General features: G+C 39.4%; 1 protein-coding gene across 2 annotated transcripts in view; it reads right to left on the bottom strand.

Moving 5' to 3' along the window:
• CDH11 (cadherin 11) overlaps positions 1–22863 on the bottom strand; it is an 83685-nt gene extending 60822 nt beyond the window's left edge. The window contains exon 1 of one of the 2 annotated variants that reach the window (XM_074881620.1): positions 22605–22863. The gene's annotated coding sequence lies outside the window, so the exon portion shown is untranslated. The remainder of the gene's footprint in view (positions 1–22604) is intronic. The other variant, XM_074881619.1, reaches the window with a different exon arrangement.
• Positions 22864–27527: the final 4664 nt, after the last annotated feature.

Below are 27527 nucleotides of genomic sequence, written 5' to 3'. Positions count from 1 at the left end.
AATGAAGTGTTTTTTGCACAGCAGAAAAATGCTAGAGCGCCATGTGTGCTGCAGTAATATTAGCTTTCTTGGTGGGCAAGAAGCAGAAGAGCTGTACCGATTTAGCACTTTTATCCTCATGTAACTGCTATTGACATATCCAAAGACTGATCAGTAACAAAGAGGTTTGAGAGCTTTTTTACTTATTTTTTTGTCTTGCCTCTCCTGGAATAATCATACTCTCAGACATAGACACACACCCCAGGTCTGGAGTAAATAAGTTTTGCACTTAAAAGCTTATACACAGAAGAATGGAAAATGGTGCTTAGCCATAAGCACTAAGAATTGTATCGTACTGCGTATGAATAGTGCATATGTTCCACAAGCAATCTATTAGTGATGTTTCCAAGCTTAATTTTGGTAATTTAATGTTGATGTGTATAGTTAACTATAACTCCTTCTGCAGGTTCTGAACTGAAGACCACTGTTGGCCAAATTCAGTTGTACTCAGGCTACGTTACATTCACGGGTTTTCAGTCTCCTGCACAAGGCTTTTATGTAAAAACACTCTTCAGACATTTTAGATTACTTAGATTGGAAACTATTCCTGGTTTGACAGTAGGACCTATTTCCCTCTTGATTTCTGAAACCATGTGCAAACATATCTTAAGAGCTGGGCACAGCCATCTGGGAAGGTGTAAAGAGATGAATGACCTGGATAAAGGCCATAAGACAAGTCAATAAAGGAATCCACAATGGTAGGAGAAGAACCCACATTTTTTACTAAGAGCTCTCTAGATTAGAAAATGTGACATTAACCCATATACTCTACCTATCAATCTTTTTTGCTGTTTTTTACAGGACCTAAAATCCCTTTTCACTGACACCTTTTTCTGTTGGTGATATCAGTGTTTCCTTAAAATTGGGACTTTAGAAAATTTTTTTTTATAAAATAGCAGAAACTTTAGAGATGTCTAAATTAGAAATGTCTCACTTTCTCTGGCACCCTGAAAACACGGGTCCAGCCTACATCAGTCAGAGATGTATGGTTTCAGCCCCTCCTCACTGACAACACTGTAAGACAAAATCCTGAGAATACAAGTATTTCAACTGGCAAGGACAAGTCATTTCAGCTATATGAGTTTTATTCATGATCTGATAAAAGCATTCATTTGCCAACACATGCTGTGCTTAAAATAAGTATCGTTATTGATACAGATATCCTGGCATAACTAGAAATTTTTTCTTTTTTAAATTTTGAACCACAAAAAAATTAAACTCGGAGCAGAAGGTTTGAAGAGAGTTAATATCTTCAAAAGGTAACATCTTTTACTTTTGAAGTAAATTTTGTTTTCTGCTACTGTCCTGACCTAAAACTAATCACAAATATTAATATGAAAAATGAAGTAATTTCAGACATCTTACCTGTAAAGGCCACCTATATATTCTGTAGCTCCATGAGTCTAATCTAGTGGATTTTCCCTGTTCTCATCACGCTAAACAGAAACAGCTACTACTGATGTTACACAAAACAGAAGAGTCTCCCACTAATTATACATACATTTTCATGTATCCAATATATCCTGTCCTATACAGAAACAAGAGACAAAGACATAAATTTGGAAGCTAGATTCAGTTGAATCCAACTGACATGATGTGGGAGCTAGCAATTCCTCTTAAATTCAATCTTCCATCTTATGAAAAGAAAGATTTACTAATGATTTTGAAAAGTCTTACATGAGTCATTTGCTAAGAATACTAAGGGATGGAATGCATTTTCCTCTGAATTAAAAATTCTAGATTTTTTTTTATCCCAGGAAAGAAGTATCTAAAATCACAGCAAGTCTGTCGCTTCATGATTTTTGCCTATTTTAGCATCCGAGAAACAATAACTTCAGGGTAGTAAATGCCCTTTCTTTTCTGGATAAAGAATTGCAACTATTTGGTCTATGAGCAAAATAAATACTTGGTAACATTATTCTAAAAGAAACTGGATAAAATAATAACAGTTCAAGAATAATGAAAAAATCTATTGAAATTCTATACAAAAATACCTGGAGAAAATACTTGGAAGAAATTATTAGCCTGTATTGATTTAATGCTCTTTCTTTTGAAAATCTTAACAGTTCCTTGGGAAACTATTGCAGCCAGATTTATCTGAGTTTTGTCTCATTCTGTGGTACCCTCACACCTCTTTGAGGAATAGTTTACTGCAGAAATAAAATATTTACATTTCTTCCCTTTTCAGCCTAAGTAAACAAATAATCAGAACTGAATTAGTAGTATTGAACTTCTTGAAAAATAGAATTGGAAAAGAGCAAACAAAATACAGGGAACATCTCATGATTGGATGTACTGTAAAGAATTTTCACAAAATTTAGTTTTCAATGGTAAGGACAAAAGTATGGATTTCAATAGAGATCGATTAATCAAATATAAGCCTTGTGGTTTTCTCAGGCTCTGTTAGAATATATCAAATATGTAATATTCAATTTGAAAGAGCACAAGAGTTATTTTATACAGAAAAAAACACTGAAAATAGAAGTTGTCTTCTCTGAGCTGAAATATGTCAGATCTGAAAAGGATAATTGTAACAAACAACTCACATTTCACGCTTTATTTTCTTATTATCAGAATCTTTTAAGAAAAGTGTTGGCATTCCCTTGCTCAAAGATCCCTATTCCAATAGTGTTTCTTCCAACTTACATTAGAAGAAACAACTAACATCAGGATGTTATTTGGGGTATGTTATTTAATGACTGCAGTTCCGAAGAACCAGGCTGATTTAGTGGGTTCAGTCCAGATTTGGGTGATTAAAGCCTGTACAGCTGAATGAATTGGAAGGACTGTAGCAGCTTTATCTTGATCATTCAACAGGAGAAACTCTTCTGACACCCATTTAGGCTCAGTGCCATGTAAATATTCTGGCATAATTTAATCCTCTTCACTCAGCTTCCTTGCAGCAATCTATGGCCTCTTCAAAAGACTTCTAATACTATTTGCTTCTGAAGATGATAAGATGAATATGATCTGCCTGTTTTAGTGTTTTGCAGATCATTTAGCACTCCCAAAATTTTGAAGTACATAATTATGCTTGAAATAATTAGAATTACAGTTTAAAAAAAAAAAAAAAAAACAAACCACACCAAAACACAAAAGGAAAAAAAAAAGGGGGGTGGATTCCTGTAGTAAGTGTGCTAGAAAATCGGAATTGAGTTTGGGAATCCACTATATGTGGCACTCTGAACACTTAGACCTGACCCATTAAAGTTCAACAGTAAAAATCTCATTGAGTTCAAGGAATTCGAGAATATGGAAAGGGAATTCACAGTATTAGTGTATTTAAAAATGAGCAATAGAGACAGGTTAAAATAAGGATCCAGGCACCGAAAAGATGAAAGGCTAAGCAATATGGGGGTGAAAAGTCAAGAATAAGAATTTATTTTATTTTTGTCTTCTTTAATGCAAGAGGAATAAAAAGAATTTTTATGTAACAGAGTGCATATGGAGCAAAGAAGATCCATGTTCTTCCTGGCTCTGGCACTGCTTACTCTATCTTTTATTTCAGCTCTCACGATGGAGCCCATAAACATAGCTTGCTGCAGAATAAAACTTAACATGAAACAGAAATTTTAAGTACACCACCTCCATGATTTTTCCCTTTGCCCCTATTTAAACATATTAATCCATCCTCAAAAGTACCAATGCCTTCCACATAAATATGTGTTAAGATACCTTTGATATCCAAGAATATATAAAGCTGCTTATCACCCCCCATTCACAATGCTATACCCTGCCCAAAATTCACTGATAGCACTTCAGAAAAGAGAAACCAAGAAACTGATGTCAGGAATACCCCTGCATTTTTTATAATTGGAGTCAAGGGTCCATTTCCTCACAAACACTTAGAAATCATAGTTTCAGAGACAAATTCTTTGGAAATTTCTCGAAGGAGCACTGATGCATGTCCTGTATTCAGTGACATAAAGCAAAGCTGAGAGATAATTATCCTGTGAGCATGGAGTCAGTGTGAGCATGGAGTCAGTGCAGTGTAAAAAAGGTGCCAAAAATTCCAATGCTGTCATTAACTGCTGCTGGCTGCTTGTCATCTGAGAGTGGAGGACAGCCCATCAGCCTGTACTGGTAGACGGGGAGATGAGAACATACCTATACACAGTAGGATATTTATAAAATCTAATCATGCAGGAAAAAAATACCGAAATTGCCTCACAAAGAGTTGTAGCACTTATTTCAGTTACATGACATTTCATTTTTCCTCTAGAGCCAGCAATGTCATATTGCTGATCTTTCCCTGATTTAAAACTAAGTTTCCAAAAACCTATTAAATACTGAATTTTTGTATCGTCCCTGAATTGAAACAGGATCAAGGAGGGAAAGAACCACTAAATTAGTAGAATGTTTTGTCTCTTTGCTGCTGATCTATTTCCTTTGAAAGCTGTCAACATTAATATTTTTAACTTTTTTTTAAAGCATCCGCACTTAAAACAAGGGGTTTCTGCTCTCGCTTCTGTGTTATGCAAATAAGCAAAGAAATTCCTTCTATGTATATGGTGTTGTACTACTAAGTAAAAAAGAAGTGGAGCAGCAGAAATTTGTAGTCTCTGACTCCAGCCACCTCAGGCAGGCAAAGCAGCAGCACTTTAGAAAGGTGCATCCACTCAAAAGCACAATCATATATATGCAGCATATAGGTTTCAATGCATGGTATAGTAAACTTCAGACAGAAGATACAAGGCCAGAAACCTAAAAGTAAGTGCCGTAAGAAGAGAGCTTGATAAATCAAAAGGTTTCACTACTGGCATTGGTCCTGGAAGAGGAACACATTTGTTATATAAAAACCCTACATAATACTTTAAAAAAATTATATTCCATGTTACAGAATAAGAAAAGTACAACTTGAAAAACAATCCCAGTGAGTCTGATCCAAGCCTGCCTAAGTCCTGCCCAAACTGCAACATCAAAGAGAAAGGTGAACTGTTCCTTTGTTCTCCTGCCTGCATGACTATCCCTCAGGAAGTTAGAAAGGAAGTGCTGTTGGTCTTTTAATTACCATAATTTTAGGCATTTCTCTAATTGGATTAGATCTTAATCTACTATTTCAGCTGATTAATGTACATTTAATTTTATTTTACTGGATGGCCAAGTTCTGTAGACATTTCAAGAGACAACTTGATAAACTTCTAAAACATTTTATCTGATTTCTCTTTCATCTCTCATATTGAGCTGTAAAACACATTTTTCATATTCATAAAGAGTGCCACAAACAGATTTCAGCTGAAGTCTGATCTACATGACAGCTGCTGAAGCCATGGACAAGAAAAACTGTATATCAAATTGAATGAAGCAGGATATAAATGATAGCACCTTCAGTAGAAGGTGCATTGCTAAACATCGCATCAGCAGAGATGGTTAAAATATATTTCTTTGACTATTGCATTTTATTCTCATGGCGATAGAGATTGAGTGTACTTCTGTTTAGACTTCAGCAGGTCTTATTGTCCTAGAAAGCTCACAGCAGCGAGACTAAGCCAACTCTGAGGTGCTACTGCATAAATTGAAATTTCCCAAACTGAACTCGGTAGTTGAATTAATCTGTGTTAGATGTAAACATAGAGCTTCACTTGGTTCAAATAACCTCCAGGTGCAATTCCCCAGAAAGGGCACATCCTCAAATGGTATGAACTGGCATTGCACCTAACTAACTCTTCATATATTTCCACCTATCCCCTTTTCTTCTTGGGCTTTCAGGAACATCCATTCTCACCTACACAGGCAGGCAGGCTCCCCCCCAGATGGCCAGGAGGAGCTCTATGGAAGAGCTTTGGTGACATTTCCAAACTGGCATGTTTTCAGCTGATGCTTAATCAACAGCAAGATATGCTGATGCTTGGAAACATCAGAGTCCAAAACCAGGTGCAGTTCAAGCGAGATTTCAATTTGACAAGAATATTCTGCAAAGCTCACAAAATCAGTTTGGGGTTCATACAGCTGTCACACTGTGTATAGAAAGGAAGACATTTAAAAACTGTAGCATATTCCCTTGCCCCTACTCTACAGCTCATAAAATAGGAATGGGTCCACTATAAGAATATGAACACTGAGCATATACATTGTTTATCTTGAGAATATGACTGGGCAAACATACAACCATTATTACATTACTTGCCCTTGCTACGTGCCTCTATTTGTAAACCTTCCTTCCCCTCTTGTTAGTTCCTCACAGATTTTTAAACAATATTCAATGCATGTGGAGAAATGGTAGGAAAATAGGTAAGGAAGAAAAAAGATGGAAGGCAGGCAAAACAGTCTTTGTCAGAGGAGCTTGAGAGCAGAACGAGATGGCATTTTCAAGGACTGTGCAGCACATACAGTAGTTTCTGTGTAAAGCTGAAAAGAAAAAAAAAAGAAAGTGGCCAATGTTACAGCTTCATAACCACTTTAATAGGCCCTTTTACTGGTGAGTTCAGTGGCAAAAGGAGTCTCCCCTTTCCTTGGATTTTCTCTCTCTCTCAAAGGTTAACTGGCTTTACGTTTGTTTTTTGCACCTTTCTAAAACTACTGAGCCTTATCTGACTGTCTATGTATTAATCTTATAACTTTAGTAATGTGAACTTAGTTATGGTCTTCACTCTCATTTTTACGTATGCAGCTGTTGCATCTACATTGACATAACACTGTTTAGAAGCATTTTGGCACATGTTGGATGTTAACAGTTACTATATAAACCAAAGTTTCATTTCAATTTCATAGAGAGATCAAAATACTCACAAATGTCAGATCTGTGCCCGCTCCTATACTTATATAACTTGAAAATACAAGTCATCACGCATGTAATACACCCAGTGGCAGGTGCACCCACCCAATGAAAATAGGACTTCTTGGCTGCTGAAGTGTAGCAGCTCCTGATTGCCTTTGTTCTCAGGGCTTCACCTTAGTTGGGGCCTTTGGCCAATAGAAGACACTATTGACCACAGATCAGATTCAGCCTGGGTATCAATGGAGGGCCCTGGGGGAGCCATTTGGAGCTCGTCCCCTGGAGCAGCACACTGCGAGAGGACTCTCCCCTTGGGTTGGGATGCCGCCCAAGGAAACTCCTTGAGGTGAGGTGACTCACTTGTTAGGTGAGTGATAGAGCCTTTTGGGTTGTTGTTAGACCCCAGGGAGTGGTGCTTTGTTTGTTATGCATTTTGGGTTGTCATTAGACCCCAGGAAGTTGTTCTGTTCTCCTCTCACAGACATTTGAACCTGTAATTTGTGGAGGGCTAGTTAATTGTGTGACAATAAATTTTTAATTTTTGGTGGTTGGTTGTTTATTTGAGAGCCTCCATAACACACCCACACACCCTTTTCTTAGCATGGACTAAAGTACAGCTCAAGTACAATATATATATACTATGATGGTTTTAAACTCTTAACATCAGATTAGGGATTTAATTATGTATTAATAAAATTATTTGTATGGATGTTTCGGTGGAGGACTGAAAGACCCATCCATATAAACTCTTACTAAGAGCATGACTGTCAACATCTAAATACATTCTACATTTCTTTTAAGAGTTTCTGCAGAGATTTTCTTTGATCAAAATCTTGTACCACCTGAATTTCTGTACATGCTAGAACATGGAATATATTTGTTTATACTGTTGCATTATAAGATGGTATGACATATTTAAAATGATGCATATTCCTACATTTTTGTCTGAATATCCCTATTCAGGCAGTATAAGGGAGAAGGGAACTGTCTGATGCATGCCATCTATAAAACTCAGTAATTCAAAGATCTAAATGATAAATGTCATGCTATGGTAGTTCTGTGACACTGTGTAGAGGACCTATGTGTCTAAACCAGCGGATGTATCACATTCCTCATTTAGATAAGACTTTTAGTTGCTACAAATGTTATCAAAATCCTCTATTTTTTCTCTATTTACTAAAATATAATAATCTTCTATCAAAAATATCTTGTTAAGCACTTTTATTTTCATAAAGCAAAGGTTGGCCTTAGCACGCAACAATCAATGATGGAGATTTACATTTACAGCATCTTAATTTCTTAATGTCTTTTTAGTCCCTAACTTGGTTTTGAAAATTTTCATAGAATAGACTCTCTATAGTAATTGCCACTAAACAAAAAGGTGCTTTTCCATTCAGTCTGTGAATGTTTACCTTCAGTATGCAGCAATAGCACACACCGCAGTGGTTTTATACCAGCTTTCTCCTGAAATCAGGAAACAGTCCAGTTTTCAATGCTTTTCCTTAGAACTTCTCATCTTTCAGTATGACATTTTATCCACTTATTTATTTTTATAAGGATACTTCTCCCTAATAAATGTTCTATGGAACTCAAAGGTTTGTGTAATTGAATTAACAGGTTTATAGAAAATAAGTTATAGCCAAAATTGCAAAGGTGGGCGTGGGGAAAGAAGGAATATTTCAGCAAGATGCAGCCTATTATGTAAATTTGTCACCACATGCCATACATAATGAATAAACCTTGTGCTCTTAACACTTTGATTATAGACTATACAGACAATGCAAATTAAAATTCCTGCTGCTCTATAAACGCAATGAGAGGAAATTATGTAAATTTTAACACATTAGATTGATTTGGTTGAAATGAAACCTGTTCCACTTGATGTTTTAGGGGAAGAGCCACAATTACAATGATTGAGAAAGTGCAGTGTTAATGAAGTGTGTTATTGCTAATCAATTCCTCCTCCTCTGGTAATGGCACAGGCATGTGCACTGTCACTACATCATTCACTGGCAAATGTAACCACTCACACCACCACACAGTTTATATGGCAGAAATTAAGGCTTCCATAAACTCATGTATCTGTTTAACATCATGGTCCTGTTTAACATCAGAGATTTCACAGTAAAACTATGATAGACATTCACGAAAGATGCTTGTTCTCATATGTATATATATACACATGCATAAACAACATGTGTGTGTGTGTGTGTGTATACACATATAGATACACACACACAAAACCTTTTGGCAATACTGCCTGACTGACTCTAATACTACTATCTTGAATGCCACTGTAGATTTGCCATGATACCAACACTTTGAGCAAAATAATCACTGATCTCTTGGAGAATATGGAATGAGATTATCACATGGCAACAATTTGAACATGTTTAGTTAATTGAAATGAGAAGCAAGGTCTTCTAAGCTTGAAAGAGAGGTTTCCATCCAAATTGAAGAAACTGACAAATCAGACTCAGTGGTTTCAAAGGTTTCACACAAGCAATGTATTCTTCCAATAACAGAGTTACCTGGGAATTGTAGTAGGAATTTGGAACATCTTTGCAACTGAGTATAGTCGATTTCATTCTGTAACCTTATTGTGAGGAGCTGCAGTGCACACAGCTGATATAGCAGTTTTACAGTTAGCCGGCATGTGAAGTAGATGATACCTTCTTTACACGAAGCAGAGGAGCATGTGTCTCCAAGCATGTCACCATTTTAAACAAAATACTTTGCAGAGCTCCTCACCAGCATGACAATGAATTGCAGAATACTGCATTGCTATCTTCTCTTAATTATTTACTGTTATATGAGATAATTAATTAGATTATTTATCATAATTTTGCAGTCTTTTTGTTCTATAAAAATTTCCATGGCATATTTAAAGAAAAATTTTCATTTGCAAAATGATCTGCAGTATCAGAAATTTGTGGCACTTCTTATTTTGCAGGTAAATATGAGAAGGTGGGATGAGCCATCCCATTTTATTTTCTTTCTATTTGTATAACTTTTATATTATTCTGGGAAACATTTGTCACCACATGTAGTGACTGCATTTGTTTCCTGTCTCTACTGACTTGTCTCCCACTAATGTATTTCTGTTCCTGCTAAGATACAAGGAAGCACTCTGCACAGAGACATCTCACCAGCTTCAACAGCAGTTTGACACACAGGATTGTTGCAGGTCGTGAATATAACACATACAAAATCAGGACAACACAGGCAATGACAGAGCTTTTATGCAGAAACGACATAGCAGATAAACATGCAACACACACACTAAGACTGGCACTTACCACAAGAACTTTTAGTATATTATGTTTGGTCCATGAACATGCTAAAAAGAGGGGTCGGGCCCCAGCTGTGAAAGGAAATTTGGCAGACCAAAAGAAGAAAATGCAAAATTAAAAATAAAAGGGAAAGATACAAAGGAATTACTCTTTCCTAGAAATAAAGTGACATTTAGTTTTACAGATTGAGAATCCATTCTTGTATCAGCATGCACATCTCTATGTTTAGGATTTTAAAAATGCCAACCAATTTTTGTTTCATTAATCCTGAACTAAGATGCCACCAATGGTGAGAAGCACAGAGTGCGCTTCGGACCGAGCACTGTTCCTTCAAACCATGGGCTTCTCTCACTACCCTAAATTTCTTCTGACTTTTGGCTGGGGCTGCTGGAGGAATCGGCTATAAACTCTCTCCTCCACATTAGGGTGCACAATCTACATTACACTGTTCTAATTAGACTCTCAAAGTATGACGTGGTCAAAGAGCCACTCAGGTCTTGGCAAACAGAGATTTGCAAAACAAAACACGAAAAATCATGGAAAACTGAGGAACAGGAAAAACAGTGTCAACCAAGTGAACTTACAGGAGTAGGAGCTAAGCATTTTGGTTTGCAAGATTTGGTACAAATGTTTAGTTATATAAAATAAATACGAAGAATCACAGTGGTAAATATGTCACCCCACAGAAATTGGCTTAATTTCCAGCTCTCAAAGATCCTAGAAAACTGAGTCTCTCCACATTAGCTTTTGCTTGAATTCTTTGACTTCAGACTGTTTTGTTTATAGGAAAAAAATCTCTTTGATGTTGGAATATTAGAAGGAGTGAAACAATAAATTTCCCATATTCTAATATCCAGACATCCTGAGCTTGTTCAAGGACCCCTTGATTCATGAAGGCAAATAATTAAATTACCTGAGCTTTGATCAAGGAGTTGCTGCAGTCCCTTTTTGATGTAGAATGTGGCTGTTTGAAGCTCCAGACAGATAACTAGCCCATATGTTTTTTAACCCTTTTGCCACTAGTAGCAGATTTTATGCAGTGTTCTGGCATTTCAAAGTGAGCACCACAATATCATTTGGGGATGCTGCCCCGGTAGGAGTGTAGTAGGTCTAATAGGATCCTTATACCACAGACTTGACAGGATGTTTATTCAAAGGCTGAAACTCTTCCTCCTAAATAAGCTGAAATTATTTTTAATTCAAGTTAACTTGCTTTGGAAGCTGCTCTTTAGACGGCATATCACCGAGACACATCAAAATACTCCTGAGAAGCAAAGGAGTTTGCCTTTACAATACAAGAGTTTTCATCATGTTCCATACTTTCCAACTATTTCCCCCAGAAGACATGTGAGGGGGCACACACTCATCTAGTCAGGTGAAGGAATGCTCTTAAAATAGGAAAAACAGATAGCCAGATTTAAGCCTTTCATTCTTCCCTCTCCTCAAATGCAAGCACCGGGATGAAGTCATCTTTGCCATTAACAAGTCAAAGTCCTAACCATGCTGCCTGAAAAATGGAACAGAAACTAGAAGTCAGTAGAGATGCTGTCCTGTCAGCTCATTTGTAATTTTGAATATGATTACTGAAAGAATTCCTCTCCATAAATGAGGAATTATGCTCCTCTTCATTCATTCTAGGATTCTTTCGGGACATGAGGAGATTACTAAAAGGGCATAATTAATGTATAGGGATCTCTTACTCAGTTCCCTATATACCTTCAACAACATAGCCATATATATATACACACACCCCTAATTTTAGCAACAGTTCCATGGATTGTGGAAATTACTTCACCAGATCACCAAGAAGTGGAAAAAAAAGTTTTGCAACAGGACTTTTTCTGGTATGATTCATGGTAGAAAGGCATCTGTCCTTCAAGGCACAGCTGTGGAAAGGATTCATGTCATTCAGACTGACATCTCAATGCATAAGGATATAGGCTTAAGAAAGCATAATGAATATGCCTGGCTTACTACAGATAACAGGCAAATTATTTGGAGGCATGAGGACGCAGATAGAAATTCATGTCTTTACATTTAAAACATTTGATATGTTATTAAAAAGTTGGTATGTTTTTAATTTGTTGGAAAATAAAACTTGGGATCTTTTATAAAGCCTGGAGGGGAAATGTGCATAATCAATTGATAAGCACAAGAAAGGAAGTTAATGTGTATACAAATTTATGTTTTTTCCGTTGTCACAGGAGCTGCATATATAACTAACATGTGAAACAGAAAACTGTCATATCTGAGTGGCTCAAAATACTCCTTGTAACACTATTGAAAAGTGTGAAAGGGGGAGCGGCTGATCTCAAATTCAAGAAGCAATTAGCATTCATTAACTCAAAGTAATAAACTGCCCAAGGCATTTATGGGTTAAATATAGTCTACTTTTAAGCACATGGAAACAGTTAAAACACAAGCTTTTCTGCAGTTTATTTTGAATGATTTCATTTCTAGTAAAAAGGGATTTAATTTCCAGATGGGGTATACCTCTAGGCAAAAACATATTTCTTCTCCAGTAGGCAAAATGATTTAATACCAATGGAAAAGTCTTTTGTACACATTATTAATTTCATTTACATTAATTTCTTTTCTTAATAAAGTATCAATGATCTTCTGTACATTTTTTGCAAAAAATAAATAAAAGTTAAAAATCCCATTTTTGGTAGCTCTCACATTATGTACAGCTTTCAAGAAATGACTTGCTAGTCATTCATTTTTGAAAGGAAATGTCATAAAGGCTAAGTTGTTCCACAGACTGTATATGGTGATAGTCAGAAACAGGGTTCAACAGCTATGAGAACAAAATACAGATTTTCACCCAGTTCATCAGTAATGTGATACATGTAGACAATCTGGTACAAGTCTGCTACAGAGGACGGCCTACAGAATCTTATGAAGGCTGTAATTACAGCTAGCATACTTTCTGACCTCAGGCTCATCATAAAAAAAGCCAAGGTCATAACAATGAGCAACTGTCAAATCTTGGTAAGTATCGGAGCTGGCGCTTTCTCTACAGACTTGATTATTTCAAACTCATTTCTTATTCAATTTGATCGGCTAATTAAACAAATATTAGTGCAATTTCTTACATATGATGGTGTATTGATAGCATTCCTAACACTAGTAGGACTAAAAACTGGCTTAGCTCTGAAACGCACACATCCATGTAAACTGTTTGAAAATATCAGTTAAGGTAATTACCAAAACTACTATAAATTTCCATATCAAGGATATCAATACCACTGTCAATTGAATAACCCCATGGACTCCAATACAGTTTCTGTTTTATATCAGGCTGATCGGACAGAATTTTAACCAGTAAAGTGTAAATGTCAGATAAATAGTTTAAACCTGCTTGCTCATAGAAGTTATTAAAAAAATAGCCTGCTAACAACAATAACAAAATTCTGAGCATATGTTAAATAAGGTGGACATTTCCCTAGCCTTCTAAATGTACAAATACATGCTGAAGGTCACAACGAGGTGGCATTCAATGTCAACTCAATGCCATTCCAAAAAAATTAGACTTTTGTAATTTGACTTTTGATTTTCATCATGTGTTTTGACGGCTCCTTTAAAACCCAGGCCAGCAGCCACTTACTAATTTGTGATGCTATAGAATCACAGCACATCACTGCAATATGGAGTAAACCTTTGTGTTACCTTTTCCAGTGGAGTTCATCATGTCCTAGTTACATATGACATCTGCATATTCCATATAAACAGTCTAGTGAGACAGGCTGGTTTCCATTTCCTTTTTCATGAGATTGAGTATTTCTCAGATCACACCAATGTCACCTTATTTAAATGTGGATTTTTCTCTGTTATGAAGTAAATATATAGTAAGTCATTGAACATAGTGAGAATTAGTTTTTATCTATCTGACTGCTCCCAGTAGCTTGACGTACACCTAGACAAATACAAAGAAAGACTTCTGCTTATGGATCCAAAAAACTAAGTAATGTCTAGAGAAGGTAACTGGACATTACTAACTACAAGATTGTACTGAGGGGTATAATTACACTAGCAGCCTAGGAATAGGAAGCCCTTGATTAATTCAGGTAGCAGTAACAGATAAAGAAGGCAATTGGGAAGCCTGACTCAATCAGAGAAGAATGTCACCACATTTGAGGATAAGTGGCAATGGTTGAGTAAAGCAGACTTATGAAAATATAAAGCAAGGCTAGAAGAGTCCACTATACCTGATAAAATGGAGGTTATGGGAGGGCAGAGCAAAGTTTGCATTGAAAAGTAGGAAACTTTGAGGGTGAAAAGTTCACTGAATATTAAATTTGGTGCTGTAGAGGAGAAGCAGAAGTTAATAAACTGAGGCACAAGAAATATCATCTAAATATAAGCAAGTTCAATGAACTCAAGATGATGATGCAGGCACCTGAGAAACCAAGTACTATGCCTAGGAGCACAGGCTCTGTCTTACCGAGGTCAGATAGACAGTAACTATAAATATTGTATATGTTTTATTTTAACCCAGATCATGTACATACCCCAATTAGCTCTGAAGTGTCCAAATCAATTTTCTTTGTACAGATCAGTGGACTATGAACAGTACAGGATTTGGGAATCATTGAGGAAGGGATCATCTTAAACTATCTTTACTCCAACAGTATAGTCAAAGACTGCACCATAGAAAACCAATACTAGGGATCTCCAAGAGGACTGTTAAATTTAATACTCGAAACATGACTACATATTCATAGTTTATGAACATATTTTTTTACATATAAATATTGCAAAATTCACAATTGTAAGGAAAGAAATATGATGACCATCCTAAATCTGACCTGCAGTCACTTGCATTGCTACCTAATCAGCCCTTTTGTATGTAAATGATAAATTGTTTGTATGTAAATGTCAATGCCTGCTATGTTTTCTTCTTGCTTTAGAAAAATAAATGCTATGTAAATTGCCACCGTGCTAAAAAGAATTGAAATGCATACTAATCAGACGTATTCTCTGAGCTATACCAGCTATAACTGGAACGGTAACAAATAAAAAGGCAACAATCAGTGGTGGACAAAGTTTTCTATGCGAATCTGAGCCCCAAGTAAAATTATTATTCAACTGCTTTTCAAAATTTTGAAACCTCTTATGTCTGGAGAAATTAGGTTTGAAACTGTGAATGAACAGTAACTTTCACTAATGTGAAACATTGAAGATCTTCACTGGAATTTCAATTACAAGAAAAATATGCTGAAAGAGAATGGGAAGGAGACGTTATCTTTAAAAATATCTGTTCGTTGTGTACATAGGATAAATGTTTGAGTGATTCTTCAGTTACATCAGTTTGGTAATCTCTGTGGTTAAATAATGCTGGTTACATGCAATATGAAACTGGAGGTTTTGAGCACTGCACTGTATATATTGAATTAACCTGGCAGCATTCAACTGTTTTAATATTGGTTGTTCTTCAGAAAAAGCTTACAATAATCTCTGCCCTAACCAGAAGGGAACCTGTAATGAGGAAATGTGCTAAAATCTTGTCTTGAGTGGTGATCTAAAATGAACTGAGTGATACTTAGAAATACATAACTACGTCAGTATGTGGTCAAGTCTGCTGAAAGGTAGGACTGCTTGTCAGAAGCACTGCTCTGGAAAGGACAAGATTTAATCCTAATATTTCAAGTGCATTTTTTAGTGCTAATGAGACTTGGTTTTTATTTTGTAAATGCTATTCAAAGTCCTGTATTTACCTCAGGATTTCTCTCAGATAAAACTAAATTATTATTTCAAAAAAATGGGTATAAACTTTTTGAATGTCAATTTTCTCAAACAATTTAAAGGTTGCTTTTTTTTTTTTTACCTGTTGCTTCAATTAAAATTTTCCAGTAACACACAAAAATTAATTTTAACTATATAAATGAAAATATACATAATTTTACATAAAGTACACATAAGATGTAGGCAGGTGCATAATGTTACACGACTCTAAAAAGGTCTAAGAATGTCTGTGGGCTGGTATAGTTACAGGTATTCTGCTCTGGTAATGAAAATACATTTATTTTTGGTTCAAATGACAGCCAAGTTTGCACAAACTCTATTTCTTTTGTTTTCCTTACAATGTCTACATACCCCAAAAAAAAAAAAAAAAGTTGATAAAAGATGAAAGGAGTAACGCAGTTATTCATTCAGCAGCCAAGATCTTTGAGATAATTACTTTAAATCAAGAAGGGACAGACCATTTAAATTTATGACTTAATGCCGACACATGCATGTATTAATAAAATAGTTAGCATTAATGGAAATAGGGTTTAGTCTCCTGATTCAAATAGAGCTATCATCTCTGGTTTATACTGAACTAATGACTTATCCTTGGCAGAATGATATGTATGCATGTATTTAACTATTTAACTTAACCACTGAGACCAATTAATATGTTTCTGAACTTTTATTTTATTTAAAAATATATATCAGCAGCCTCACTGGGATAAAAATTATGTTGAACCAGAGTTTCTATGGCACCAGTTTAACCTTAAATGTAATACTTTCACATCAAATATCTGATGATCTCACTGTATAAAATGAAGAGTAATGAAATGCAGTGCAGAAGCAGCAGCTCTTCTATGGGATTGGCATCAAGTTAAGGAAATTTTTAGTTTACCAAGCTAGCATAGACTCTGTGTGATTAGGAGCTGACATGAGAAGAAATGGTGGCTGCAAGAGGGTGCACCATAAATTTAATCTCTATCCCACCTGCTAGCGTGAGGATAGAAGCAAGGAACAAACCTGTGCACAACCATCTAATCCAGGTTGTTTTCAAACTATGGGGTAGTGATGATGCACAGTGGCGGAGAAAGAAAACCTGCACTAGTTGAACTGAACAAAGATAAGGCAGCTAAATGCTTAGTGCTGTGAAGCTCACAAATATGGAAATTCTGCGAATTGTGTTTTAAAGGGTTATTGAATATAATTCCTTCTGCTCATCACTCCAGTCTTCGCCTGTGGGGGCCTGTGTCTCCACAGCATCATCGGGAGTTCATTGGAACAGTGTCAGACCACACCAACACAATTAACTGAAAGCCCAAGTGTAATTACGGGCTAGATAGGTACTTCTACATCTTACATTCATGTATCAAAGTTCTGTTCAATTTTGTCTACTTTATAATACTTTATGATCCCCAATTGCATTTTATGTTAGTTTATCTATAATATGGCTACAGACTATCTGTTGATAAACTATTAAAGCATCATCATAATAATGAATTATATTTGGAAACCTATTGCTGCATTGTTCACAAATCACTCTGGAAAATCCTGGCTCTTTTACATTCAGTTACTTCGTTCTTTTCTTTTAATCCATTTACATTGATTTCTACCACTCCAACTCTGCCTGCCATTGCATTACAATTAAGAATTCTGATGAACTCTTGCTGATTCAGAAGGGAGAGGGCTCTTACTCATTGCCAAACTTTGGAGAAAAAACACAAAAACCCCTTAGAATTTGCTTAAGCCAGCACTTTAAAATTGAAGAGCTAAATTATGGCTCACAGAGCCAGCAGAGCTCCGTGGGACTGGGATGCCTGAAAGCCACCACACCACCCAAGCAGTTATGGAAGAAGGCCTTATGCCTTTGTCAGGCAAAATTAACCATAATGTCACCTTCCCCACGGGCACTACTCAGCAGCAGGGCTGGCTGCTCCAGATATTTGTCTCTGAATTCCTGCTGGCTTGCAAGGCATTGCTCATGTCCCAGCCCTGCATAATGTTCTCTGGAGAGCCTTGAACATGACTGGCAGCTCTAACTTTTCCACCCACCTTGACAGCATCTAGCAGTTTAAGGGATGTTCCCTGCCTTGGAGCACAGAGGATGGGCAGTTAATGGGTCTCTGACAGCTCTTTGCAACACAGTGCTCCTCAGCAAAGCAGTGCTCATTTTCCAGAGCAGTAGGTACTAACTCTCTCACCAAGAGTTGTTACTCTTAAGATAATTCTTAACTAATATCCTAAATCAGGTGATTGACAGAATACTGTACAACTATTATGGTACTATGTTGCCCATTTCTGGCATCGGTTGTAGACATTTTTTATTAGACATTAGTTTCTCTGGCTGCATATCTGCCCAAGTGGATGTAATACAACATTATAAAATTCTGTACTCTGTTATTTATAGTATATATTTCTTATACACAGGAATTTGATTGGTGTATGAGTCAAATCAAAGACCTGTGCAACCCAGCATCCTGACTTTAGCGATACCTCAAAGCCGATGTCTAGGGAAGAACATCAGAACAGGGCAGGTGGAAACGAGATTCCTTCCAAGCCTACAACCATTTAAAACTTATACTGTCATCTATGTCCTTTTTGGTCAGCATTCTCAATGACGGGTTGTAACAGTATCTTTTATAGTCCAAGGCGCTAGAGGATATGCAGAAATGATTTGGACCAATCTACTTTTCTCAGTTCTTCAGTTGTAAGCTCCACTGACCTGGATGTGTGCAGGTAAAATTAGACCAATTTGGCCTAATATGTCTTTTTTCTATCAGGGATGTCTTCATAAGATCTCTCAAGCATGACAATATTTTTGAAAGAAATATTTTTTGGTTTGCCATATCATCTTTTTTCTGTCTTTAAACTCTTTCTTCTGGCATAGCAGGAACTGACACTGTCTTTGAAAAAGGAAGAAAGAGACAGCAAACCCCTTAAAAACCACTGCCGGAGAGGACTGAGCTGTTTATTTTACACCTCGACTCCAGCTGTGGCACTCTTCAGACAATCTGAAGTCACAGGATTCCAAAACTTTGTAGTGAGCGCCAAGGTGGTAATACGACGCCGAAGGTAACGCGATCCACTGACTAGAAAGATGTTAATCCTGACAAACTGCCTGAGCATTAGCCCGAACCACGGCGAGATTGAATCCTGTCTCCCCTGAGAGGGCCAGCAACGCTGGTGGTAACAAAACGGCTTTTCATAGCGCCCTGACAAGCAGCCGGGCCGGCGGCGAGGCAGCGAAGAGCATCAGTGCCCTCTAGTGCCCGCCCGCCCCGGGCCGAGCCAGCCGCGGGCCCGGGCCCGGCCCGCCCGCCCTGGGCCGAGCCAGCCCCGGGCCCGGGCCCAGCTCGCCCGCCCGCCCCGGGCCCGGGTCCAGCCCGCCCGCCCCGGGCTGCTGCGGAGCGCCCGGCGGCGGGAGCCCGCGGCTGAAGCCGCGCCCCCGCGGCCTTCGTCGGGCCGCCCTCAGCGGACCTGTTGAGCAAGGCGGAGCCATAGCGAGGCTCAGCACCGGCAGAACGGCTGCCACAAACCCCGGCTCCTCCAGGCAGAGCTCTCCTCTGGGAGCACCGTGTGCGAATTTGCTACCCTTCGGTAATATTTAAATGACTTTAAAGTCCTTACTTAGGAAGAGAAAATGAATGGGTTTAATAATTCGGCTTACGCAGGCTTGCACTTAAAGGAATCAATAATTTCACAGTCTAAGAGTATCTTAGCCTTCAGTACCAAAACCCTAACACAGGACTACATTTTCTCCTAAAATACTATAAAAGACTTTTAGAAGTATATGACTACAATGTTCCTTAACTGATAAGAGATAAAGTAAAATACATATAGGTGTCATAAAATGACAATGCTTACGTGCAAAGTAATTGCACCTCTTAATTCATATGGACAAAGTGCCTGATCCAAACTACATTTAAATCTATGGCCATCTTTCCATTCATTTCCCTAAACTTTGGCTTGGCCCCAACAAAGGGACAATGAAAACTGAAGTGCCATTTAAAAACAAACAAAAAAAGGGGTATAGCATAGGAAATTATACACAGATTTTTAGCTTTAAATGCTAGTAGAAAAACCCAGACACAAAAAAAGTCTAGAAAGTGTGTTGCTAAACTGTTCCAAATTAATTGATTCCAGATGAGACCTCTGTTTCTCACACACTGAAGATATTCCTCTAAACATCCAGCTCACAAAATGGATTCAAAATTGGTTTAGGGTGTTCACCAAAAAGAGGAGACACTAGTTTTCAGTTTGAAATTACTTTAAATTTCTATGATGTCTGAAGCTAGAAATAACATCTAAGAATACTGTGGAAATCTCAGCAATAAAACATTTTTTTTCAAGTTATGCTTTGTTTAGTTACACCATTTGCAGAAAACAAAAACGTTAGTCTGCTGGAACTCTGAACTTCACATATGTTTCTTACACTAAATTAAATACGTCTAGTACTGTCAGAGTAAGATATTAACTGAAGCTGAAATCACATTATATATTTTAAAGCATTTTATCAGATAAATCACAGAAAACATTCTAATCTTTGTAGTTTCCCCATATTGTTATGCAAAAGAAAAATTAATTTGGCTGTCCTGTCTCTCAATCAACCTTTTCCACACATATTTCCTTCTGAAACTGCTGATGATAAGTCGCAATGGCTTATCTCATCTCTTGACATACCCTATTGTAGCAGTATTTCTGGTAATAAAGTAATGTAGTTATTAGGATTTTTTTGGATAGGCAACACTTAAAATTTTAGCAAAGTTAAAGCTGATGTAGAGAAGTCTATAAATAGCATTCTCTGTCCATGCTCATTCTCTGATGCTCTAGTGCAAAGCTGAAGTGAAAAGAAATAAATATCCTATTCCAGGGCCTAAGAACAAGAGCCTGAAGGAGAAAGATGTCTTTTAGGCAATTCTCCTAAAGAATTTTCAATTCTTTTATTGAACATCTCGTTCTTAGTTCTGTAACTTTATTTTGTTGTTCTCCTGCAAGAGGAAGGAGAACTGCTTTAGAAGTAGTCAGAAACTTCTGTTTTCTAGAGTGTAGTAGACTAAGAAATAAGCTAGAAAAATGTTTTGTGTTAAGGTATGAAGCTCAAACCAGACCTTCTGCTCTCAATCTCCCTACTGTTCTTACTGCCTATCTCCCCAGCAACATGAATCGCGCCACTCTGCTATGAAAATGCTGTTCGTAAGCAAACATCTGCAATTCCACTTCCACATACTTCTATGTATGTCTCCATATAAAAATCATCCAAAGGATTGAGTACAACCATCGATTTGTGTTCCAAATCTCAGTGGGCAGACCTGACTGTGGCAGATGTCAGATTAATTATTGCAGAACTTCTACACTGAAAGCAAATTTATTTATTGGTACACGTTAGCCAGCATAGAAAAAGAGAACAAAGTATTTACCTGGAGAATCACAGACTTTGAAAACACTGAAGCAAGCATAAGAAAGAGCATAAGAAAGGGGAAAAGAGACGGACATTCAGTATCGTCCGAGTGCGTGCCTCCCTGCTTCTGAATCTGTTAGTGCTTTTCTCATTCAACAGTTTCATTATTAAATACTTAAAAATATTTAATTTCTTAATAGAGGGGTGCAGAGTCTGTGAAATTCTTATTGTATCACCATCACAAACCAACAGGAAGAAAGTCTTTCCCAGGGAGTTACTAGTCATTGGAACGTGAAAAAGAAATGAGCATTCTCCTTATAAAGGGCCAATTTCTGAATTAGTGACCTCATTTGCTAAAGAGGTTCCTTTGTCACAGATATCTTGGTAGGTAAATACTGTGTTACACAGCCACACTGTCTTTTGTAGCAATGGTACAAATAAGACCTCCTAGCACATACCGGTTCTCTCCTCGCTAAATGAATATTTAAAAGAGTAGACAATAAAGAGGGACTTCTATAGAAGGTAAAGGCATTTATATCATGATGTCAGACTGCTATATGTGCTCCCGAAGGACTTCACAGGAAGCACTTTTAGAATAAAAGTTAATGGTATTTATGGGGACCTACAGCCTGATCTATTTTACCTTTCTTAGGGACGTGCTTATGCATGTATCACCCAAGAGTCTAATGCTTTTTGGACTAGCCCGTATTAGAGACAGATACCATTTTGGTACCTTGTGAATAGTAACGCATTTGAAAGCCAGCAAGCAAAATGTATTTTATGTATACATATACATTAAAAAAAATCAAAGTCTTTCCTTTTTTTTTATTCTGGATAGAGTATCCTTCATTTTATGCGCTCACAATTTCTGCATATCCATTTCATGCCTGGGAGCTACAGTGCAACTAAAACATTTTCAGTTCGGGGCTTTCAATATCTGCTTATCCGGAGGAACATTTTAAAACGGACAAATGCTCGCCTTCCCCCCTCCCCGCCCTCCCCCCAGAGCAAGAGCTGAAGAATTAAAAAAAAAAAATAAAAAAGATACCGTTTGCCACAGTGTTTCCTTTCTCCCTCCGGAGAGACTACCTCGCCCCTCCGGGGCGCCCGCCGGCCGCCTCCGCGCAGGGCTGCGGCACAGCCGCGCAGCTCGCCCGGCGCTGCCCGCCCCCAGCCCCGCTCGCCAGCAGCCCCGGCCCCGCTCGCCAGCAGCCCGCTCCCCGCGGCACAGCGCCTGTCCCCCGCCACTCGCCCCAGCCCCGCTGCTGCTGTCAAGTTTCTGGTGCTCACACACACGCGCGCATCCTCCCGCTCGGTCCTCCTGCTCCGAGCTGCAGGAGACGACCATTCCCCCGCCACCTCGCTCCTTCCCCTTCCCGAGCCACCTCCTCGCCCGGCAGCAGCGCGCCCTGCACCCCGCCGCGCTGCTCACCCAAGACAACTCCGGCGCCGGCGTGCCCCGCTGCTCCCCGCCGCTTTCCGGGGCTCCCCGCGGCGTTCCGGGGCTCCCCGGGGCACGCGGCTGCGGCCGCCGCTTACCTGCGGGTCCAGCGGGGCTGGCCGCTTCCCTTGGCCACCTCCGGAGGAGGGAGAGGAGGCAAGTCCCATTCACAACTAGACACTGAGCAGACACGGCAGCATCTTCAGCCTATTACACTCCACTGGCAGCGGCTGCTGAATGAGGCTCCGAGCTAGTGGCAGGAATTAGAAAGAGGGAGGGAGGGGAAAGGGGAGAGGAAAGGGGAGAGGGAGGGAGAGGGAGCAAGGGGGAGTGAAGCAAGATTAGAGGAAGGGAAAAGCTGGAGGCTGTTGCTTCTTCTCTATTTTCTTCTCCCTTCCCCCCACCCCAAGAGGAAAGCAGACCCCAGAGCCTGCCCCCCCGCAGGGCCCCGCGTCCTGAGTGCCTGCTGATGCCCGCAGGGGAGAAGTTGGGGTTGGAAGGGCAAAGGGAGGGGGGGCAAGGAGCCCAGGGCACCCTCTCGCTCTGCTCAGACAGTCCCAGGGATGGGTAGGGTACGCCGTCCCCACCCCACGGGTCAGTTCTGCATCCCCTCAGCCACACAGGCACCCACACGCACATCTGCGAGGGACCCGGGGACACCCATCCTGCTGTTCTGGCAGACTGCAGGGAGGGATGCCCTATCCCTTCCCTGTCGCCACTCCTCTGCAGGCAGCCCAGGACCACCCCACGGCAGCGGCAGCACCGCGGGTGGGCTGAAACCCACGCCAGAACCCCGGGCACAGCCAGCCATGGCCCACTGCCGCCGGACGTCCCCTGCTTGTGGGGCTACCCCTACCTCGTAGTGCAGACAAATCGTCTGAGCTGGACAAACAGCAGAAGTATTTTATACTGAATCCCATCATGTTTCCTGTCATGATCAGACATTTGTCCAGGAAAAAAAAAAAAAAAAGTTCTCCAAGCATTTCTGGATGTGGAAAATCTTAGTCTATTGTAGCTCACAGCCAGAGGCCAGGCCTCTCTACCCAGGCAGGCTGCCCTCCCACTGGAGGTGGAGGGGGTGACCCTTCCCTTCTCAAACACACCTGACCCCCTTGTTGCCACGCTCTCTCTTACTCTCTCTGTTATCGTTACCTAAAGTGAAAACACCAGGTACCACTCCCAGGTGGGGCTGAGCTATATGAGCCCAGGGAGAAGTGCCCCGAGTTGATGTACCCATCCAAACCCAGAGGCAGCACGCAGTCCCTTCCTGCTGTGCCCACACAGGCACATGTGAGCTGGAGAGTCACCTCTCACCCACCAGCTTTCCTCAGCAGCCAAGACCTGTGTGCTCGGAGGTGGCTGTCAGCATAGTCGGTGCCATCTGTGTAGCTGCAGAGCAGTGCAGAGCAAGGAAGGATGCTGTGTGCAGCCCCTCAAGAATAAGGATTGCATTCGCTGTTGGAAATAACTAGGCACCTCTTCGTGAAGATAATCTGCCCATCCTCAGGCAACCCATCCGACCGTTCATCCCCCACGCCACAAGGCAGCACTCACGCTGCTCTGCGGCCACACCACTTGGCCCCGAAGAACAAGGCTTTTATATTCTGTGGTTAATTAGCTCTGCCAATAACTCCAGGCAAAGGAAAAAAAAAAAAATTGGCACAAAAGCTGCAACTGTACAAACAAAGAATTTGGAAGGAGGCAAGCTGATAAACAATGCATCCTAAGGAGGCCGAGGGACACTGAACTTAGCACAGCAGAGTAGCAAGTCCTGCCTGATGTCAGCCCCAGGGAAAGAGCAGGAGCGTCCTGGCTGCAGACCTGGGGGCCTTGGAGAATTACAGCTAAAATTTCCTTCAGAGAGATGTTGAGAGTTCACAATTAGATTCACAAACACACTGGGGAAAGGCCTGCGTGTAGCATGAGGTGGAAGAGCGGAGGTGGGAGGGCTCTGAGGCGAACACAGGGCGAGGCGGCCTGGAGCGCTGCAGCAGCACCCCCGACCATGCAGCACCCCTGACCACGCTCTGGGACCCAGCTGGCTGAGCACAGTGTGGGCGAGCAATGAGGGGAGCAGCCCTGGGGTGGAAAACTCGGAGCTCGGGACAGGCAGGGGAAAACAGTGAATAAACCCAGAAACACCCTGGTCTAAGTGGCAAGCATGAAGTAACAAGACGGCTAATTAATTGGTATTGAACTACTAAGGGCTTTATTTTGATAGGAATAGGGCTGTAGTGCTAAGAAAACTAGTTTTAGAAGTGGTTTTTGAAAGAAAATTCAAGAGGTTATCGCCATCGAGAAATAAAACATGTAAAGGATCACTCAAGAATGTTATTGGGGAGACGTAGCTGAGGAAGGAGGGTGATCACATTAATTTGGAACAGTTTTGTCAAGAAATTAATTTTGGACAGAAAATATGAGAGGAAGGGAAATATGTCTCAAAATAGTTCCATACAGTCCCAGTCCAAACCTATTGCCTTTAACGGACATCATCAGCCTCCTGTGATGATAGTATGAGAATTAACATTTGTTTTCTTTATGGATACACTGTAGTGAGTACTACTTAGTGCAGCTCTGCCAAAATTGCCACTAAGCTGAAGCCCAGAGCTGGGCAGTTGGCTGAGCATTTTTTTCCTTTTTTCCTTTTCTTGCTGGCTTTAGCAGCACAGTGGAAGGGATGACTTTCGTAATTCCCTTTTTTAAACTGCTGAGATCAGATTTTTTTGAATATAAAGGAAATGTGAAAGCAATTTCAATCTAATTAAGCATATACAATAGGTACCCATAATATTCTCTAGTCAAAGAGCGTATTGATCTATAATGAAAGGTTTCATTAATTCCATTCAAGGAGGCATGTTAACAAATGAGTGTCGTAACATCTGATCTGGTGAGTGGCTTGTTTCCTCCCTTCCCTCTGCATTGAAATCTTGGTGTAAACTAATCAGATTCTGCTACTATTTTTCCCTTGTTTGTTCATCTTCCTATAGGATCTACAGATAGACAGCTCTTATCTGCAAACAAACTTAAAGCAAAACTCCTGCTGAAATCTATATGTTTGTACCTCTGGCTAAGTCCCAAGTCTGATTACATTAATAACCGCTGTGGAATTAATTTCACCTACCCTAAGCCATTTTAAAATTGAGTATCTAACAGGATATCTATATCTAAAGTAAGAGTTCATTTAATCTCAACAAAAAGAAGTCCCTCTAACTGGAACAGGCCGCTAGCTGGAGATGCCTCTCTGTATACCGAAGGGTCTTTAACAACTTGCTCAGACCAGAAACCTACCTACAACCATCTATAAGTCAGATGAGATGAGTCCTGCTTTTTATGTCAGATACAGAAAATAAGAAATGGTCAAACCAAAAATCAGTATGTGATGCTGATAAATGACAACATTTGGTATATATTCCCTTTAGCCACTACAGTTTACATTCAGGCAGTTCCAAACTACCCTGCCATCATTTCAGGAGAAGTATTGCACAGAGTCCTTCCACAAGAAATGACAGTGGGTTGCATAAAAGAGTGCAGGGAAGAAGGGTACCCCAGAACATCTGCAGAACTACTCCACTGAATTTCAACCAGTGCTAATGTGTGCATTCACAGCATATTAGATGGGAGATTTTCACAGACTGCCCAAGTCAGACCTTGTCATTCCTACAACACACAAAGTCAAGGGAAAGAGGATACTACTACTGCAAATTTCTGCCTTTGCAGACTATTTCTACCGATTGGTGACTCTTCATTTATGAAGCCTTAGGCTAGATGGTAGCTTTATGAATGGCATGTTGAAGCCAATGTAAATTCAATGTGGACAGTATCAGATTAACTAGTGGGAAGTCTTTCTAATTAGAGTTGCCACTTCTTTTCACAAAATGTTAGATGTAAACCAAAAAAACAGGCCTTGGCTATCTTGCTGCCATGGAAGTCATGGCAGAGCAGCAGTGGAGTACAGTGAGGTCTGGAGCTAGCATTTACAGCTGCTTGAAACCTGATGTCAGAATGAAATCAGTGTCAGACATAAATAAAGGAAGTTTATACATATTTTAAACAGTATTTGTTTTTGCATATCCATATATTTAGCTTAAGAACATCTGTGATAACAAATCTGTGAAACCTAAAAAAAAGGTTTTTTTATCTACTGTAGGCTTATAGAATCTGAAGTTTGTTAAAATTCTGCTCATTGCCTGGGAAGTTAACCCATTTATCATGTGAAAATAAGCTAGCTGATTTGTTTTCAAAGCATCTGAAGGGGTACATGCACTTCTGCTAATTGAATCGTTGTTCTAGGAAACATTGCAGCTGAGTTCATGAAAGAAGCATAAGCAGGTATATTGTAAGTTTAAGCTGGTCATTTGTATTAGGGTGCATGAAAAACTTGAACTGTGAATTTCAGAAACTGAACTCCAAGAAGTGTTTTGCAATTCAAAAGAATTTATCAACGTCTGATTTATTCAATAGCTTGGGCACATCTATGCAATAAGTATGAAAGAATAAACTTCTTTCCATCTTTTGACCCTGTTTTCTCCAGGCCCTACAGGTCCTTTTTCCCACATGGCTTCCAGCAGATTCCCTTCTTTCTCAGCTACCTTTAACAGACCTGCAATTTCCTTCACTTTTCTTCTCGCCTGGAAAGTATTAGAAATTTAAAAGGCACATGAACAGCATATTGCTATCTGCAGGAGCTGAGAGTTTAGGAAGAAGCAGGAGAGACAGTGAAAAAGAGATTTATAATAAAGGATATTCCACATAGTCTGAAGAAAGTTTTTGTCTAAAACGCCCTTCAATTTCAGTATCATTTTGCTAATGAAACAAAGCAAATTTTGATTCCTATGTGAAAATGTAAACAGTGAACAGGATTGAAGGAGAGAAAAAAATTGTTCTTTGAGTCCAAAAAAAAAAAAAAAGAAAACT

The sequence above is a fragment of the Strix uralensis genome, chromosome 12 (assembly GCF_047716275.1).
Source record: "Strix uralensis isolate ZFMK-TIS-50842 chromosome 12, bStrUra1, whole genome shotgun sequence".
In the NCBI taxonomy this organism is placed as follows: domain Eukaryota; kingdom Metazoa; phylum Chordata; class Aves; order Strigiformes; family Strigidae; genus Strix; species Strix uralensis.
The sequence above is the reverse complement of the archived record's forward strand: the minus strand, read 5'-3'. Positions and strand labels throughout refer to the sequence as shown.